The 19,260-nt window shown below is 41.9% G+C and overlaps 1 long non-coding RNA gene across 1 annotated transcript in view; it reads left to right on the top strand.

The window, feature by feature from the left end:
• The window catches only part of LOC147915713 (uncharacterized), a 78,806-nt gene extending 71,078 nt beyond the window's left edge, over nucleotides 1–7,728 (top strand). The window contains exon 5 of the long non-coding RNA XR_015553904.1: nucleotides 7,393–7,728. This is a non-coding gene — a long non-coding RNA (uncharacterized LOC147915713). The remainder of the gene's footprint in view (nucleotides 1–7,392) is intronic.
• The last annotated feature ends 11,532 nt before the right edge of the window (nucleotides 7,729–19,260 follow it).

The raw sequence follows: 19,260 nt of genomic DNA, 5'->3' as shown, positions 1-19,260 counted from the left end.
TTCACATATATTTTAAACTATAATGTTTACTTTATGAATTAACCCTGTTATTTTATTTTATTATTTTTTGTGTGTGTGAGGAAGATTAGCCCTGAGCTAACATCCATGCTAATCCTCCTCTTTTTGCCAAGGAAGACTGGCTCTGAGCTAACATCTATTGCCAATCCTCCTCCTTTTCTTCCCCAAAGCCCCAGTAGATAGTTGTGTGTCATAGTTGCACATCCTTCTAGTTGCTGTATGTGGGACGCGGCCTCAGCATGGCCGGAGGAGTGGTGCGTTGGTGCACGCCCGGGATCTGAACCCGGGCCGCCAGTAGCGGAGCGCATGCACTAACTGCTAAGCCACGGGGCCGGCCCAACCCTGTTATTTTAAAATGTCCCTCTTTGTCTCTGGAAATACTCCTTATCTTGAGTCTACATTGTCTGATATTAGTATAGTCATGCTAGCTTTTTTATGATTAGTGTGTACCTGGTATATCTTTTTACATCCTTTTACTTTTACAGTTTACATACTTTTAATATGTATGTGTTTTACGTTTAAAATTGGTTTTCTATAGACAGCATACATTTGGGTCTTTTTAATTCAATCTGATAAATTTTACCTTTTTATTGAAGTGTTTAATCTATTTACATTTAGTGTAATCATTGATGTGGTTGGACTTAAGTCTATCATCTTTTCTATTTATTTGTCTTGTCTGCTTCTGGTTCCTTTTCTCTTTTCCTGCCTTTTTTTTAGATTGGGTATATTTTAGTATTTCATTTTATCTTATCAGTTGGCTGTTTATCTATACCACTTTGTTTTTTGTTTTGTTTTTTAAGATTTATAATATGTAACTTTAATTTATCATGGTCTACCAAAAAGTATTTTATCATTTCATATCATGTCATATATTACATAAGAGCCTTACAAAATTATACTTCCATTTTCCCACCTCCTCTACTTTGTATTACTGTTATCATACATTTTACTTCTACATATGTCATAAATCTCAAAACAATGTTATTCTTTTTGCTTTGAAGCATCTACTGGCTTTTAAGGAAATTGGAGGGGAGTTCTTCTACATTTATTACATATTTAGCATTTCCAAATCTCTTTATTCTTTCTTGTAGATCTGTGACTATCTGGTATCATTTTCCTTCTGACTGAAGATTAACTTTTCTTCTACTGATGGTTTGGGGATGACAAATTCTCTGAGCTTTTGTTTATGTAAAATGTATTTTTTTTTTACCTTAATCTTTGAAAGTTATTTTTGTAGGATACAGAATTCTTGGCTGAATTTTTTTTCCTTCAGCATTTTAAAGATGCTTTTATCCTGGTTTCTAAGTTGTGTCATTTCTAGTGAGATCCCAACATACAAATTTATCCCTGTTCCCCTGTTTGTAGGGTGTCTCTTTTCTTTTATGATTTTTCCCTTTATCTTTGGGTTTCAGCATTTTGATCATGAAACGCCTAGGTTTGTGTTTATCCTGCTCCAGGTTCATTGAACTTTTTGGATCTGTAGAATCATATTTTTATCATTTTTTTTAAACCTCAACCTTAATTTCTTCAAATATTTTTCTCTCCCATTCTTTCTGTCTTTTCTTTCTGGGATTCCAATTATACATATGATAGACATTTTTGTCCCACAGATCACTGATGTTCTGTTCCTTTTGTATTTGTCTCTTTTGTGTGTGTGCTTCACTTTGGATTGTTTATTTTCTTATCTTCAGGCTCATTGCTCTTTTACTCTTCAGTGCTCAACCTGTTATTAAGCCCTTGTATTGAATTTTTCATTTCTAATATTACATTTTTTAACTCTAGAATTTCCATGTGGTTCTTCTTTTGTATGTAATTTCCATTTCTCTGTTGAGATTTACTATCTGTTTCCTCATTACTCTCATATTTCCCTTTAACTCTTTGACCATAGGTAAAATAGGAGTTTTAAAATTCTTCTCTGCCAATTTCAACTTCTCTGTCATCTAGGTTTGTTTTTCTCCTGGTTATGGATCACATCTGTTAAATGCCTACCAGTATTCATAAAAGAGCAACAAGGGAACAAAGCTCTTTCAGAGAGGAACTTACTGTCTAGTGGAAACAAGAAGGCCACAGAAGTGTAAAAAGGTTCTAAAGGCAAACCTTTCCCAACTTCATATTCTTGCCAACGATTAGCCCTTATTGGAAGCTGAATGCATAATGGGATGAGCAGAACAAAGATGTTCCATATATCCTCAGTGTTAACATAAGCACTGCCAACTACTCTTTGGCCTTAAAACATACTCCTAGAGAGAAACCAAGAAGAGAAGTATCATTTTCAAAAGTGGGACAAACAAGAGGTAGCCTAGAATCCTAAATATTGTCCCTGAAAAACTTAAATTTCACTATGTGAAATTTCATTTACCTAAAAGGTAAATTCTACTTATCATGTTGGTCAGTTGGTCAGCATTATTTATTGAGCGTCTGCTGCAGGAAGTGCATGATTTGGTTCTTGAAAAGTCATACAGACAATAGAGCATGGACAAATGAAATTCAGAAACAACTTAACATCTGATGTTTTCACCAATAGGAAATCGTGAGCATCATTTCTCATATAGAACCACACAATCTCAGAGTAGGAAGTAACTAACCTCTGAGTTAACAAAGGAGAATCTTAAGACATGAGGCATTGTCCCATTTCTGGCCATTTAAATATGACTGGTCTCCAACAGACAATGTATCAAGCACATAAAAACCATTTTGGATGGACTCAGCTGTTCCAGCTTTAACTGTCCCTGTTCCAGACTATCCCCTAGGACCAGTGCTTGATCACTCTTGACCTGCTCCTGCTGCTGCTTGATCACCCCCTGGCTCTGTACTCGAACTCTTAACAGCTGCCTTTGGCTCTTTGATTTCTGTACTCGCCTTAGGAGAAGAAAGAGCCCTGGCCTCTTAGATCTCCCACCCAGGCCAACACTACTCTCTGCCTTTCCCTACTTTCACCCGGGTTCATGCACTGAGAAGGGATTTGGCCAAGGCTTACACAGAGAGTTGATGGTAAAAATGCACCCAGAATAAGGGCAAATCTTTGTCCAGATACCTAGTTCCTCCCTCCCCCAAGACTGAAGCAGCATAGCACAAAAAATTTAGCAAGTTATCAACTTCTCCTGCTGTTTTGGGGAGAAAGAAAGGTGTTTCCAGTTCACTAGTGTTTTGAAACACCATGAGTTTTCAATGTACAAATCACTACATTTTCATTTACTTACAGTCTAAAACATACAAGGGAAAGATAAACAGCATAAAATAACTCTTTAAATGAAAAAATTTAAACTCCCATTCTATCTGCCCCTAACACCATCATTGCCACCACCACCATTCTCAACAGCAGCAACCAATTAGATGATAAAGCTTTTTTAAAAATCATATCTGTCCTCCAAGTTCTTACAATCTTACTTAAAAGAATAAATATTTTTAAAAATCCAGAGATAACCTAATCATGAATTGTTTTCAAGAGTCATTCAATTCTCAATGTTTTTAAGCTCTTGCTAAAAGCATTAAAGTTCTTATTCTTTGAAAATGAATTTGGAACATCTAAGGTTGTGTTTTGTTAAGATCAACACACCATATTATTTTGGTCAATTTTGTCTACCAGTGAAAAAGCAAAGCAATCAAACCACTGATTTAGAATTGTGTAGATACCTCCAAAAATGTACAGCAATCAAACTGATTATTTAAAGTTGCTTGGATACTCCCAAAAATGTAATCGGCAAAATTGTCTACTTTTCAATGATTGCATAAATGCAGACTTATTAAGAAAGTCCTCAGCAAAAAAAAAAAAAAAAAAAAAGTCTTCTTTTGTATCTCCTTCCTTGTAGCAGAGTACTGGTTACTAAGAATCTCAGATGAGAAGAGAAATATCTATTAAAAAATTGAATTCCTGTCTACACAATGCCAAAACATCTAGTAAGTCTGGTTAAAAAAATGTCAACCCAGATGTTTGGCACTGTATAGATAAAACATCCAGATGACTGGCTGAACTTGTGAATAAACTGCTGAAATGGACCAGACGTTCTGGCTTCTTAGGGCTTCAGGGCCCAGGGGTCCTTGGGAACATCAGGAGAAAGTAAATGTCCCCACTGGACCTTCACCACCTGCATGCCTTCCCTGGAAACTGCAGTGAGTGCGTAAGCCAGCAGGGTTTAGATTAAAAACGTCAATGATCGCCTTAGAAAAATCAAATGAAAAGTACAAGAAGGATGTAACGTGATATTTATCTGAAATCCATGTTTTGGGAAGTCACTGAGTCACATCTATCTTGAGGCATTGTGGTTGCATTTCTAAATATTCTCACCCTCAAGACTTTCTCTTTCAACCCAAGTTCTGAGCTACCCTTTCCCAACCCAGGGTGCAGTGGTTTTTTACAGGCAACAGTTAAAGCTGAAATCTAGAACTTTCTCTTTCCCCCATCACTTTGCCCCTCGCTTGCTCCCTTCTTCGTATTTCCTTTTATAGCTTTCCTTTCCTATGGTGTGCAAAGTGGGAAAGCGAGAGTAAGAATCATGCCAGGGATTCTTCTGGTACAGTGCAAGCAATGGGCAGCCCTGGCAGAAAGGCCCAATGCCAGACGCAACAGGGCAAGCAGGAGGGACAGCGGGCACAGGAAGGGACAGGGCTGCCGAGAGACGCTGCCGTCAGGAGAAGGAGACCCGTGCAGCTGCCAGCCAGCCGAGGCTCAGAGCGGCACTCAGGAGAATATTAACTGACAGGGTGGGACAGAGCCACAGAACCTGGAGTCCCCTCCAGCAGATCTCTCTAAAATGGTGCCTTGCAGGAAACTGAGGGCAGCAGGAAGCAAAGCATCTCAAAAAACATCATGTGATTACTAAGCTCTCGACTGTATTTAGAAAACAGCTTTGGCTTCTGTCAGAAAGTTCTGATATGCATTTAATCCGTTATATAATTTTTGTTTTCAGAGAGGGATTTGTTTTGTTTCTTTTTAAAAACGTCATTAAAAGATTTCCTTCATGTCAGTATTTTCTGGAGCCTTCCCTGGGACACTATTTGCTGCTCTGTAAAAGAAAAAAAAAAAGCTATGACTGTTTTCTTGTCTCCCTCCAGAGACACTTATTAAAACAATCTTCCAACTGCCACCGGAGGAGGAGTTACTGCATCTCTCATCAGGATACAATTAATACGACAAGTGAAGTGATATGAGAAAGAAAATAGAAAAAGAAGTAATTCCCAGCATCCCTGTGAGGTTGGCCCTACACTCTGCTGGGCTGGAGGAAATCAGAACAGCAAACTTGAAAGTTGTAAGAACATCAGCTACACTCCCACCCCCACCTCAAGACACCCAGGACACACCCCGATTTCGCTAATACCGAAAGATGGCAGAGACAGACAGGACAACTCAAATACAAAAACAAAGAGTATTATTTTCCTCTCTTTGGATTAAAAAAAAAAAAGATCCCTTCTCCCATTTCTAACCACCCCCATCTCTTCCTCGCCTTCCCCTCGCCTCACCCCCTCCTCTCTCAGGGATTGGCTTTATTTAAAAAACTATATTTCTGCCCAGGCATTCAAAACTGCTGAGTGCCTCAAGCAAAGGAGTAGAATAAGCATGTTTCTTACTGCTTCTTGGCAACTCTGCAGCCCAAGACCTGCTTCCAATTAGAGATCATGTGGCTTCAGTTTAGTATTATCATGAAAATGAAATTACCACTTTAGAAAAGTCAAGTTGTTTTGGAAGTGAAAACTGCAGGTCAGAGCCCACCAAAATTCCAAAAAATTTGCTCAAGAAACATCTCGTTGAAGGGTCAAGATGGCCTGGCTGATAAACATCCTGGGGTGGCGATATGCGCCACTCCACTGGCAGGCCTCCCCAGGCCCCGTCGTGAAGGTCAAGCTCATTGTCCTTCTTCAAGAAAAGGCATGCCTCTGATGGCAGATCCAAGCTCCCACTCTGCTTGCTGAGAAACAGCATCAGCTTCTCTGATCTGATCCGCTGACGTGCTTGACCCCACAGATCTCAACCTCTCACCTGGCTGGGACAGTCTCCCTTAGCTGGCTCTTCCTCTGCTAAGTCTTCCATCTCTCCTCCCCAACAAGATTGTAAATTCCTGAGAGCAAGGACCGTGTCTTTACTTTTTTGTAGCTTTGTAAATTCTTAGAACAAGAAGGAATCTAGTCCAATCTCTTCATTTTAAAGATAAGGCCTATTAACTAGTTTCTGGCAGACACGCTATGACAACCGAGTCCTCTGGCCACATCAGGGTCAGCCCGGAACCCACAGAGGGCCTTACCACCAGCACGCCCTTCAAAAGTGCTGTGGACCGGCCCTGGGAAATCTTGTGGACCAGCCCAGTGGTTAAAGCCCTTGAGATTCAGAAGGACTGGGTTCATCCTGGGGCCATCACTAGCTAGCTCTGTGACTTCAGACAAATTGCTTTATCTATTTGAGCCTTCATTAATTCATCTGTGAAGCTGGGAAAATATAAATATCTACCTCATGGTTTGCTTAGGATTGAATAAGATAGTATATGTAAAGTATTTAGTCCATGTGCACATAGTTAGTAAACACTAAATAAATGGATATTGTTTTATTATCATTATTACTTGGCATGTTTGATGGATCCCAAACAGAGGGTTTCTTTTATAGAAAACTCTACTGCTTGTTATATGAAAACATGGGTTTATCTGAAGGAAATGGCCTATATCAGCTTTCTGGAATCTTTGTTATTATGAAAGTCCAGGAACTGGAGTAAAATAACAAGGGAGTTGGGGAGAGGGTGAGTGGGTTCTTCACAAAACAACTTGAACCAACCAACCAGTAGATCAACAACTTATTGAGCACACTTTGTGTGTCAGGCACTGTGTCTGGTGCTGGACGAAATTCAGGAGATGTTCAACATGGGCTCGATCTTCAAATGCTCACCATCTAGTTGGAGATATAGAATACATAGGATGAGAACCTAAGTCCCAGCTGTGTGGAGTGTGGCTCATGGGGCTATTGACAGCAAGTACTACAGAAGTTCAGAAGAAATAATGATGGCTTCCAGGTGGGGTGGGCATGGAAAATGTCACAAAGAAGGTGGAACTTAAGGTAGGTTTTGAAGGACTGAGAAGACTCGACTAGGTGGAGATGAGGAAGCAGTGCTCCTCAGGCTAAGGGAAGAGTCTGTGCAAAGGTCCAGATGTAGGAATTTCAAGGTATGTTGGGTGAGACCAGACAGGCTAAAGTTAAAAGTACACCTATTGGCTTAGGGAACATAACATTAGAAGAGTTGCTTGGAAATGTACTGTGAAGAGCCTTGAATGCTTTGCTTATTACAAGGCCTCAGTATGATTGTTCAGAGTATGGTGCACCTTAGCACTGTGCAGTGTACAACCTAAACAACTGTACTTAGCAGTTTGGCTAACTCTTTGGACTTCATCTTGCAGGTAACCATGAGGCACTGAAGTTTTTCAGTAAGAGATCAGGAGCTGATTTTTATATACGTTGTTGGGGACAATGCACCCAACTTGGAAGAGTTTTAGAAATGGACAGCAAGTCAGTGAAACAACTGACCACCAATTTGGATGTGGAGAAGAACAGAAGCCGTGGTACTTTAAAGACTTGACTCTTTACATTCACAATCTTAGCTCCTTTGGAGTCTAAAGAATCCTGGTCCAAGTTAACAGTTTTTCAGAGCTGACTGGGGGGAAAAAAATCTCAGAATAAAACATATCCCAGTTGTCTAATGTTTATTGTGGACAGTTCTAAAATTCTCCTTAACTAATAACACAATGTCTGAAGGAGGTTAGGGGAGGAGGGGCAGCCTATGGGGCTGAGGGAGGGGAGCAGCCGTGGTACCCTCTAAACCTCCTCAGAGAGGCCGGAAATGAAGGAGCAGGTGGAAGAGAGGATTCTGTCACGGTTACTACATTTTCCTTTTCGCCGTCTTTGAGAACAATTGTTCTGTGGCCTATGTCAAAAGTAGAGACAAATCCATGATTGCGCCAAGAAAAACTCCCCCAGATGCAGCGTAACAGAGTCTAACACGAGGCGGGGGGCAAGGAGGGAGTGTATGATAAAAGAAAACAGCGGTGTGTGGTCCTCCTCACAGACGTTGGCTGTTGATGGGTGAGCTTTGGTACCAAAGGCTACTTCAAATGCCATTCAGCCCCAAGCCTTTAACTCTGCTGTCCTGGGAAGACAGCCCCACTGCACCCCGAGGCTCCCAGCCTCCCCCCGCTCTGGGATCCACGTGTCGGGCTCCCATTGAATGCCAGGGAAGACTGAAACTCAAAGGAGACCAGAGATTTTCTGCAAGCCCGCAAGGTGTGGAGCAGATGCTGGGGGTGGAGGGTGCCAAAGGGATGGAAACAGATGCCTGCGAGTTTCTGCCGTCAACACCTACTTGTAGATTCAAGTCTGAGCCGTCGTTTGCAAATGCCCGTGTAAAATAATCCATCTCCCATGACCTCAACGGAGCATGACTTGGCTGATGGGACAAAGCATCCTGAGGAGAAAAGCAGCTTGCCCAATCTTCACAGAAGACTTAAAAGATCCCAACATGGGCCCCGCTGCTCTAAGGCAGGAGGACTATATAGAGGTCGGGGATCCCACAGCCACACCAAAGGAGCCTCTTCAATCCTGCTGTTGACAGAAGGGCAGGGGAGGGGTGAGAGGGAGAGCACGGGGACGGAGGATGGCTCCTCCACACACTCTTCCCAGGCCCCTAGAAAGCATCAGGGACCGGGGTCCCCTGTCTCCTGCTCCCCCATCTACCACACTCAGGCACACCCCCAAAGTGTCATCTGTTTCCTCAGGAGACACCAGGCCCAGGCAAACCCCCTTGACCCCACAGCTTCCCATCCTCCAGCCGCACCCGGCCCAGGGCAGACCCCTAATGGGCGGGCCTCGGTGTCCCGGGAGAACCAGCCACGAAACCAGAGCGGAAAAGAAAATGACCGGGAATTGCTGACAGCAGACCCGTGTCTGTGGACTACACATGCGGGGGAAACGCGCAAACACAAACCGTGGCAGCTATCAGAGCAGGGTCCTGGGCGGCTGGCATTCCAGCGCGAGGCCACAGGGCACGGCAGCAGGGATCAGCTGTGTTTAACCGTTTTCTTGCATTTCTTGTAAGCGGTGCTCGGATCATTTCAATCAGGGCCTCGGGCTGGACTGCGGAGCGTTGCAGAGGCGCTCAGCGTGCTGTGAATTCAGGATAAGGAGAGGAACGTCATGAGGCTCCAACTGACAGTCAGCACGGCTCACTGTGACAGCTGGGGCGGCCCCAACTTCCTCTCTCCTTGCCTCCTCCTGTTTGCTGCCCTTTTCTTACACACACTGGAGATGTGTGTGTATGCATGTATACACATATGATATATAAAATACAACACAACATAGCATACATAATACATACAATATAATATATCCCTGTGTACCCGCAAGAGGTCCAGACCCTTAGACTGACTTTCTGGCCATGGTCAGTTTGACCAGCTCAGTGCTTTGATCAGAGATTTCTACCCTTCCACCGGGAGCACTTACAGTCAGTGTTCCACATGTTCTTTGTGGGTGGATTTTTTTACTCAGTTCACAAAACCAGAAGCTTCCGTGACTGTCACATGTACAGTCAATCATCAACAGGCTTCCCAGGTTGGGAAACTAGTTGGTCCCAGATCATGACTTTCGTCCAGCAGAGGCCGACTCACACTTGAGGATGGTGGAAGGGTCTCCTCTAAGTTCCGCAGGCCCATCTGCCTCCCTTTCTTGGCCGCCTCCCCCCGCCCCCACCCGCCTCTCCTGCCCGCCCATAGTGTTTTAAGAATGAGCTGTTTCTCCCCACAGTGTTAGCTTCACCCAGGTCTCTAGACGGATGCCAGCAGAAGCAAACCTCACCCTGAGCTGCCAATGCCTAACTCTCCTGGTCTTTTGTATCACTGGACATTTAGAGATAAAATTCTGACAAAAGTCTCAGATAACTCTGGGCATTCAAATCATCCATTCTGAGTTTGTGAGTCACCCAAGCTATCATCACACCCCTGAGTCACCCCCCCCTCCTATCGCTACTGTGTCTCCTGGTGGGCTTGCCTTCACCAAATTCCCTCAGGAGGTCCTATGTTTGTTCATTCATCAGCAAAAGTTGATTGAACGTGCTCTACGTGCCAGGCGCTGTTTGTTCCAGGCCCTGGGAATAAGGCCGTAAGCAAAACTGCCACAGCCTGTGCCCTCATGGATCTTATGTTCAGATAGAAGAGAAAGAAAATAAATACTCCATAACACGACAGGGGGCGATAAGTGCCAAAGATAACACCAGAACTGCTTAAGAGGATTGAGAGCAAACTGTTAAGGGGATTGGGTAGCACTGTAGCTGGTGAGGGGCCAGTCAGAAAAGCCTTTCTGAAGGGGAAATCCTTGCAGAGACAGAAGTGCAATGAGAGCGCATGCGTGACGACAGCTCTCAGTTACTTAAAAAAAACAACTCTCAATTCTCCCTGGCAATGCAAGGTAGTAATAAAAATTAAAGTCCCTCACGTTATTGCAGGACTTGATCATTTATCATGTGCTTTACACTTGCAGTTTCGTTCGCTTGTCACAACAGCTCTATGAGGTATTATTCACACTTTCAAGTTGCTGAAATAGAGGCCCAGAGAGGGAAAGGCCATTCAGAGAAAACCCAGGGGCAGGGCTGGATTAGAACCCGGGTCTCCTAATTCCCAGCCAAATGCTTCCTAGGAGAATACATCATATTGGATAATCCTAATATCAGATGTATTTTGCTTAAGACTTCAATCAAAATGACGTGCCTCAGAATTTAGAATTAATTCTACTCAGATATATGGCACTGTCTGTGTGCAGCCCTGATTCCCTTCTAGCTTGACCTAGAACATATCCACGTGGTTACAAATGGGCCATTGAGTTACTGAATTATCCTAGGTATCTCACTCTTAGATAAATAGGAGCTACATTTAATAAAAAATTCAACGAAAAGGAGATGAAGAACAGAGTGCACACACTATGTCTACTATATTGGCTGTAACTCCTGTATCCATATATGTGCATTTGCTTCCCCGTGTGTGTTAATAAGCAGATTTCTTCTGGGTTTTGGACACATGGGTCCCGACTTTCCCTGCACGTAATGGATTATAAGGTGGAAAATCACCAGTCCTATGTAACTTTGGACAAATCTTTTCCCCTCTGTGGCTTCAGTTTCCTCTTTTATAAAATAAACATTTTGAATTAGATGGTCTCCAAGTTTCTTTCCCCTTCTGGCATCTTACAATTGTATACAAACATGGATTTTTTTAATAATAAATATAGATTTAGTTAAGGATCTTAAGTAAGCCCTTTTTTCCAACAAAGGTTGGAAACCTTTCCCCAATTCTTTCCAACAAAGGTGCTCTTCCCAAGCTAAAAATCTTCCTGAGCTTTTCTGAGGGTGTGCTCATTTTTTCTAAATCAGTGTCAGTTGCTAACTAAGAAATTGAAGCAGGGTAAAGCCCTTGGGGATGAGTATGGGAATAAAAGGAAAGAACAGGAAAGGGACAGAAAACAAGAAAAGGAGAAGAAAGAAAGAGAAGATGAAGAAGAAAAAAAAGAAGTGACGGGTGGTAGGTGATGGAGCGGTGGGGGCAGGGACGGGAAATGTCCTAGAAAAGTATTTCCAGAGCTTTGTGATCTGTTTCTTGTACGTAGCATACGGGCTTCATTAATAAGAAAGTGTGTATGTGCGTGCACGTGTACTGAAGCATGTATTAATCATGCTGGTGACGAGCAGATGAAATCAATGACTCCTGAAACTTCCTCTGAAATCAACTGGAGAGACCACGTACGTGATGTTTCCTCAAACTGGCACCAACGTATTCATCCTTCATGGGCTGGTGTCCAGGACTCTTTCTTCTTATGCTTACCCCTCACTCCGGGATGCACCCCCAATTCTCTTTCCCTATCCAAGCCTATCACTGGTTCTCTCCTGCAAGAGGAAGATTTGCGTCATCTCTCTAGCCAGCTGCATCCAGGGAAAGCTTTCTCTCCTCAACTTGCACACTTTGTCTATATGCTTTGAACTTTTTATTCCACTTTCTTCTTTCTCGTTCTTTTTTTCATTGAGGTCCTTCCATTCATTTCACCTTTACCCACACCTAGAGCATCCCAAGTCTTACAGAAGCAATGTTCAAACTGGGTGTGTGTACTCCTATGGGGCCCAAAGAATTCCCAGGGGGTGCACAGGCATGACTAGTTTAAGAGAATCATGTTCCAGATCCTCAACATCCATAAATGCTCTTAAAACCAGCACCTCCAGTCTGCCATGTCTGCTTTTCACTTCCCCTTTCACAGGCACCATTTTCCTACTTGACAAAATATGGTTTATTTCTTGCCCATTCAAGTCTTGCTTTGGGGCATTACCTTGGTGAGTCAAAACCTCGGGGCCCAAACAAGAGGACAATTCAATAACGCCTTGTTCCAAAAGGAACTCCTTGACAGCAAAGCAATAGGACTTTAGAAGGAGCAGAACCTTATTACTTCCAGGACACCAATTAATGGCAGAGCTCTGTGCTTTTAACTGTGTGACTATCCAGCTATCTATGAATTAGAAATGAATAGTTGCCATAGGAACATATCAACAAGTGTATTTGAATTGAAATTTTAAGTCAGATTTTTTTCTGACAAAAAATAAGGCTGATCTGACTGATTTATCTAAACATGTGAACCACCTTTGCCAAGGGGGTTTTTTATGACTGGAAATTTTCACAAACTGAATGAGCTCTAAAGTTTTGACAAAAGATATATTTAAAGCACATACACAATATGCCAGAAATTAGAACATTTGCAATTATTAAACTTATGATTAAAAATTGTAGATGTTAGAGGATTATAAGAGAATACTATGAGAAATTATATGCCAACAAATTGGACAATCTAGAAGAAATGGATAAATTCTTAGACTTATACAACCTCCCAAAATTGAACCAAGAAGAAATGGAGAATCTGAATAGACCAATAACAAGTAAAGAGATTGAAATAGTAATCAAAAACCTCCCAAAAAATAAAAGTCCAGGACCAGATGGCTTCTCCAGTGAATTTTACCAAACATTCAAAGAAGATTTAATACCCATCCTCCTCAAACTATTCCAAAAAATAGAGGAAGATGGAACACTTCCTAAATCATTCTATGAGGCCAACATCACCCTGATACCAAAACCAGACAAAGACAATACAAAGAAAGAAAATTACAGGCCAATATCGCTGATGAACGTTGATGCAAAAATCCTCAACAAAATATTGGCAAACCGAATACAACAATACATTAAAAAGATCATACACCATGATCAAGTGGGATTTATACCAGGGACGCAGGGATGGTTCAACATCCGCAAATCAATCAACGTGATACATCACATCAACAAAACAAAGAATAAAAACCACATGATCATCTCAATAGACGCAGAGAAGGCATTTGACAAGATACAACATCCATTTATGATAAAAACTCTCAATAAAATGGGAATAGAAGGAAAGTACCTCAACATAACAAAGGCCATATATGACAAACCCACAGCTAACATCATACTCAATGGGGAAAGACTGAAAGCCATTCCTCTGAGAACAGCAACGAGGCAGGGCTGCCCACTCTCACCACTCCTGTTCAACATAGTACTGGAGGTTTTGGCCAGAGCAATTAGGCAAGAAAAAGGAATAAAAGGAATCCAAATAGGTAACGAAGAAGTGAAACTCTCACTATTTGCAGATGACATGATTGTATATGTAGAAAACCCTAAAGAATCTGTTGGAAAACTATTAGAAACAATCAACAACTACAGCAAAGTTGCAGGGTACAAAATCAATCTACAAAAATCAGTTGCATTTCTATATGCTAATAATGAACTAACAGAAAGAGAGCTCAAAAAGATAATACCATTTACAATTGCTTCAAAAAGAATAAAATACCTAGGAATAAATCTTACCAAGGAGGTGAAGGACCTATACAATGAGAACTACAAGACATTATTGAGGGAAATCCATGATGACATAAAGAAATGGAAAGATATCCCATGCACGTGGATTGGAAGAATAAACATAGTTAAAATGTCTATATTACCTAAAGCAATCTACAGATTCAATGCAATCCCAATCAGAATCCCAATGACATTCTTCACAGAAATAGAAAAAAGAATACTAAAATTTATATGGGGCAACAAAAGACCCCGAATAGCTAAAGAAATCCTAAGAAAAAAGAACAAAGCAGGAGGCATCACAATTCCTGACTTCAAAACATACTACAAAGCAATAGTAATCAAAACAGCATGGTACTGGTACAAAAACAGACACACAGATCAATGGAACAGAATTGAAAGCCCAGAAATAAAACCACACATATACGGACAGCTAATTTTCGACAAAGGTGCTAAGAACATGCAATGGAGAAAGGAAAGTCTCTTCAATAAATGGTGTTGGGAAAACTGGACAGCCACATGCAAAAGAATGAAAGTGGACCATGTGCTATCGCCATTCACAAAAATTAACTCAAAATGGATCAAAGACCTGAAGGTGAGACCTGAAACTATAAAACTCATAGAAGAAAATATAGGCAACACACTATTTGACATTGGTTTTAAAGGAATATTTTCGGATGACATGCCTACCCAGACTAGGGAAACTAAAGAAAAAATAAACAAGTGGGACTTTATCAGATTAAAGAGCTTTTATAAGACAAATGAAACCAGAATCAAGATGAACAAACAACCAACCAGCTGGGAGAGAATATTTGCAAAACATACATCTGACAAGGGGTTGATCTCCATAATATATAAAGAACTCACACAATTGAACAACAAAAAAACAACCCGATCAAAAAATGGGCAGAGGAAATGAACAGACACTTCTCCAAGGAAGATATACAGATGGCCAATAGGCACATGAAAAGATGCTCAACATCACTAATCATCAGGGAAATGCAAATCAAAACAACACTAAGATACCACCTCACGCCTGTTAGAATGGCTATAATCACCAAGATAAAAAACAACAATTGTTGGAGAGGATGTGGAGAAACAGGAACCCTCATACACAGCTGGTGGGAATGCAAATTGGTGCAGCCTCTAAGGAAAACGGTATGGAGATTCCTCAAAGAATTAAAAATAGAGATGCCCTATGATCCAGCCATCCCACTACTGGGAATCTATCCAAGGCACCTGAAATCAACAATCCAAAGAGGCTTATGCACCCCTATGTTCATTGCAGCATTATTCACCATAGCCAAGAAGTGGAAGCAACCTAAGTGTCCCTCGACTGACGATTGGATTAAGAAAATGTGGTATATATATACAATGGAATACTACTCAGCCATAAAAAAAGACAAAATCGTCCCATTTGCAACAACATGGATGGGCCTGGAGTGTATTATGTTAAGTGAAATAAGCCAGAAAGAGAAAGACAAACACTGTATGATCTCACTCATATGTGGAATATAAACCAACACATGGACAGAGAAAACTGGACTGTGGTTACCAGGGCAGTGGGGGTGGGGGGTGGGCACAAGGGGTGAAGGGAGTCATATATGTGGTGATGGACAAACAAAAATGTACAACCCAAAATTTCACAATGTTAGAAACCATTAAAACATCAATAAAAAAAATTAAAAAAAAAATTGTAGATGTTGTGGTAGACTGTATGTTCGTTTCCCTTGTTTGCTGCCTCATTCTTATAAGAGGAATATATTTGAGTCAGCCTTGGCCACGTGACATGCTTTGGCTCATGGGATGTGAGCAGAAGCGATGGACGCCATAGCTGCACAGAAGCTTTAAGAGTCACCACATGGTTCAGCCAGAACTCTCTTTTCCAGCTGCTACAGGAATGGCATGTCCAAAACACAGGTGCTGCTTCAGCCCAGATCCTAGAAGGAAGAAGACATACGGAACAGAGCCGTAGACAACCTGCCACCAAGGTATCAAGTAAGCAAGAAATAAGACTGCTCTTATAAGCCACGAAGATTTGGAGTATGTTTGTTATAGCAGCATAACCTAACAAGAACCGACCAGTATAGATATCAACTAAAAAATATCTGAAAGGGTAAATAAATTTTCAAAATTTATGGGGTAAGAGAAGGTTGCAGACCTCCATTTTAGATCAATGACCATTTTCCGTTAAGTAAGCCACCTTTCACACATTCTCCAGGTTGATTAATCAAATGTTAGATCTGAGCACTGGAGATAGAAAAATGAAGAACACATATTCCCAAACTCAAAGAAATTACAGTCTAATGCAGCAGAGATCTACAGGTAAGTTACCTCTCTGCCTGATGAGCATGACCACAGACATGGGTCCAGAGAAAAGAGGTATCACAGGAAAGGGAATGATTAAATTTTCTAAGGTAGAAGTCATTCAAGAAGAATTACTGGAGAAGATGAAATAGGGAAGGACTTTTCAGTCAGATACAAATGCATGTGTAAATTCCTAGAGATGTAAAAGGATGTGGTATGTTTACAGAAGTAGAAACATCTGGTATCGCCAGAATCCGCTTTTCAGAAGCAGTGGCAGGAGATGCAGTCTGTGGCAGACAGAGCCTAGATGCCCACCTCCAAGGTTCATACCCTTCTATGACCCTTTCCCTTTGGGAATAGAAATGGCCTATGACTTACTTCTAACCAATAAAATATGGCAAAATTGATGGCAGTGATTCTATTCCATTACATAAGACTCCTAGCAGACTCGCCCTGGGGTCTCTCCTTCCTTTGCTGGCTATGAGAAAGTAAGTTGCCAGGAAGTAAGTGGAAGCCCACGTGTCAAGAAACTGCAGGAGGCCTCTAGTAGCCAAAGGTGGCCTCAGTCCTGCAACCACAAGGAAATAAATTCTGCTAATCATCAGAGTGAGCTTAGAGATAAATTCTTCCACAGTTGAATCTCTGATGAGACCACAGCCACAGCTGATAGCTTAACTTCAGCTTGGTTGAGACTTTGAAGCAGAGAGCCAAGCTAAGTCATACCCAGACTCTTGCCACATAGAAACTGTGAAACAATAAATATGAGTTGTTTCAAGTATCTAAGTTCATGGTAATTTGTTACACAACAGCAGAAAACTAAAACACAGCTAGAGGTGCAGGAAAGGTCTGTTCTAAGTAGCTCAGATTTTATTACATGACCAAGAAGGAGTCAGGGGGATGGCTGTAAGAAGGGAAATCACACAGAGGTAAGTTTTAGGACAATCTCTCTGACAACAGGGTGGGAGAAGGATTTCAAGGGACAATGTTAGAAGCTCTCATCTTCCACAAAGCCAGGCATGCAAATGAGCATGTGACCTCAGATCAAAATATCAAGAAATATCAAGAAATGTGTATTTATTGAACATCTTCAGGATGCTCCGTCAGTGAGGAGGAATATAGAAAGAGTCACAAGGCATGGTCTCTGCCCTTGAAAAACTTTACGTCAAGTTAGGAAGCATGGTGGATATGCAGACAAAGCTCTGTTTGTTTTGTTTACTTTGTCTTATTAATTAACAATAACCAACAAGTGGGTGATACTTGAGAGGAGGGATGGATCAAAGTCTCTTCCCGCAGCAGTGGTCAGGGAGGATTCCTGTGAGAAGTGATTCTGAGGTCCCTGGTGAAAGATGGGTAGCATTTGGATGAGCAAGGGTAGTATTTAATGGCCTGTAGACAATTTCTTGTTGAGAAAAAAATACGTGTTTTGGAGAGAAGACCTAGAGCTGAGATTTTTGGCAAGGACTTTAGGGGATGAAACTTAGGTAAGCAGTTAGGAGAACTTTGGCCTTCTCCTTCTTGTTTGCCTATAGTGTTGACTACAGTTTGTAATTTGATGAAGGGCCACCCTTCATGGAAGTCTTCACGGAAGAGATGAGACACTGGCTGGTCCTAAAGGAAGGCAGGACTTAGGTAAGTACTGAGGAACAGAGAGAACTTTCTTATGGGGAGTAGGGGATTGCCATAGGTGTGGCAATGGAGTGGGGGTTCGAGGGATATAGAGAAGACCCATCTGTTAGAGAGAAGGGTTGGAGAATGTAAGGAAATAGTGAGCAAGGATAAGAAAGTTGGTCGGGGCCAAATTTTTACCTCAAAATCTTTAAGACCAATCAATATCTTTTTGGTCCTGCATGTTCTTAGCCCATCCATGATCTCATCATTCCTGGTTTATCACCTTTTAATAGCTTCCTATTATCTTTGGGATAAAATCAATACTCCTTCCCATCACCTACAAAGCACCACCTCTTCTGGCCTCTACCTGTCTCTCCAGCCTCAACTCATACCCCCAAGACCCTAAGCACTCTGAGCTCATTTCCTCAGAACCCCCAACTTCCTCTGTCCTCAGGTCCTTCACACAGCCAGGGTGCGTGGGTGGAGGAGAGTGAAGGCATATTCTAGGTAGGAGCTCCCTGAGCTCTCCTCCCCTCAGTTTGGGGTCCTTCTTTGTCATAAGCTTTCCTGGCACCTGTTTGCTTCACAGCACTTATCACTCAGTGAGAAGTGGTTGAGTGTCTGTGACTCTCATTAGAATGGGAGACCTAGTCTGTGTTGTTCACCACCACATTCTCCAGGCCCAGTGTCATGCCTGGCACAGAGCTGGCATGAAATAAACATTGGCCCAATGAGTGGGTGGATCCATGGACCCACCCTCTGCTGGAGTTTCACTCAGCACAGATGACAAGGCCTGAAGCTTGAACGTGGTGCTCCTCCCACTCACCCTGTGCTGGGCTCTGTACCCAGAGCATGAGATGAAGACACGTTACTGCAGCTTTCCACCCATTCACCTGGGACAGAAGGGCCACCAGACGCAAGTACACACCACTAACTCACAGTGAGTAAGGTGCTTTTACAGCCATCCCTCAAAACAAGGAAATGAAAAGGAAAACAGTAAGGTCTGGCTTGGCATCCCCTCACTCCTTATCTCCATGGCTGCCTAATGCTTTTATTGGCAAGTCCTCACAACAAACTTACGGGTTGTTTTTTTTTTTAATCACCATTGATAGATAAGAAACCAAGCAATTTTGATACGCCTAGGGTCACATGGCAAATAACAGTGGAACTAAAGGGTCGAACTCAAAACCACGAGATAGTCAACATATTTATTGAACAGGCATTGTTCAAATGTGAGCTCTTTGGTTTCATCCCGTGATTTCATCCCAATTGTATGTAGACTGAGAGAAACCCCAGTCTGGCAGAGGACTTAATACTCAGACTATAAGAGGATTTAGGAGTTGCTGGGGTTGATGCCAAACCTAATGCTAAGGACAGACAGTGAGTTCAGAGGAAATGAATGCCCGAGAAGGGTGACCTTTTTGAGAGAGGGAAAGAGAGGAAGGAGAGAGC

Source organism: Ceratotherium simum, chromosome 13 (genome assembly GCF_057802395.1).
Source record: "Ceratotherium simum simum isolate JZ-2026a chromosome 13, ASM5780239v1, whole genome shotgun sequence".
Taxonomy (NCBI): domain Eukaryota; kingdom Metazoa; phylum Chordata; class Mammalia; order Perissodactyla; family Rhinocerotidae; genus Ceratotherium; species Ceratotherium simum.
Note: the sequence above shows the minus strand (reverse complement) of the source record. Positions and strands in the feature narration are given on the sequence as shown.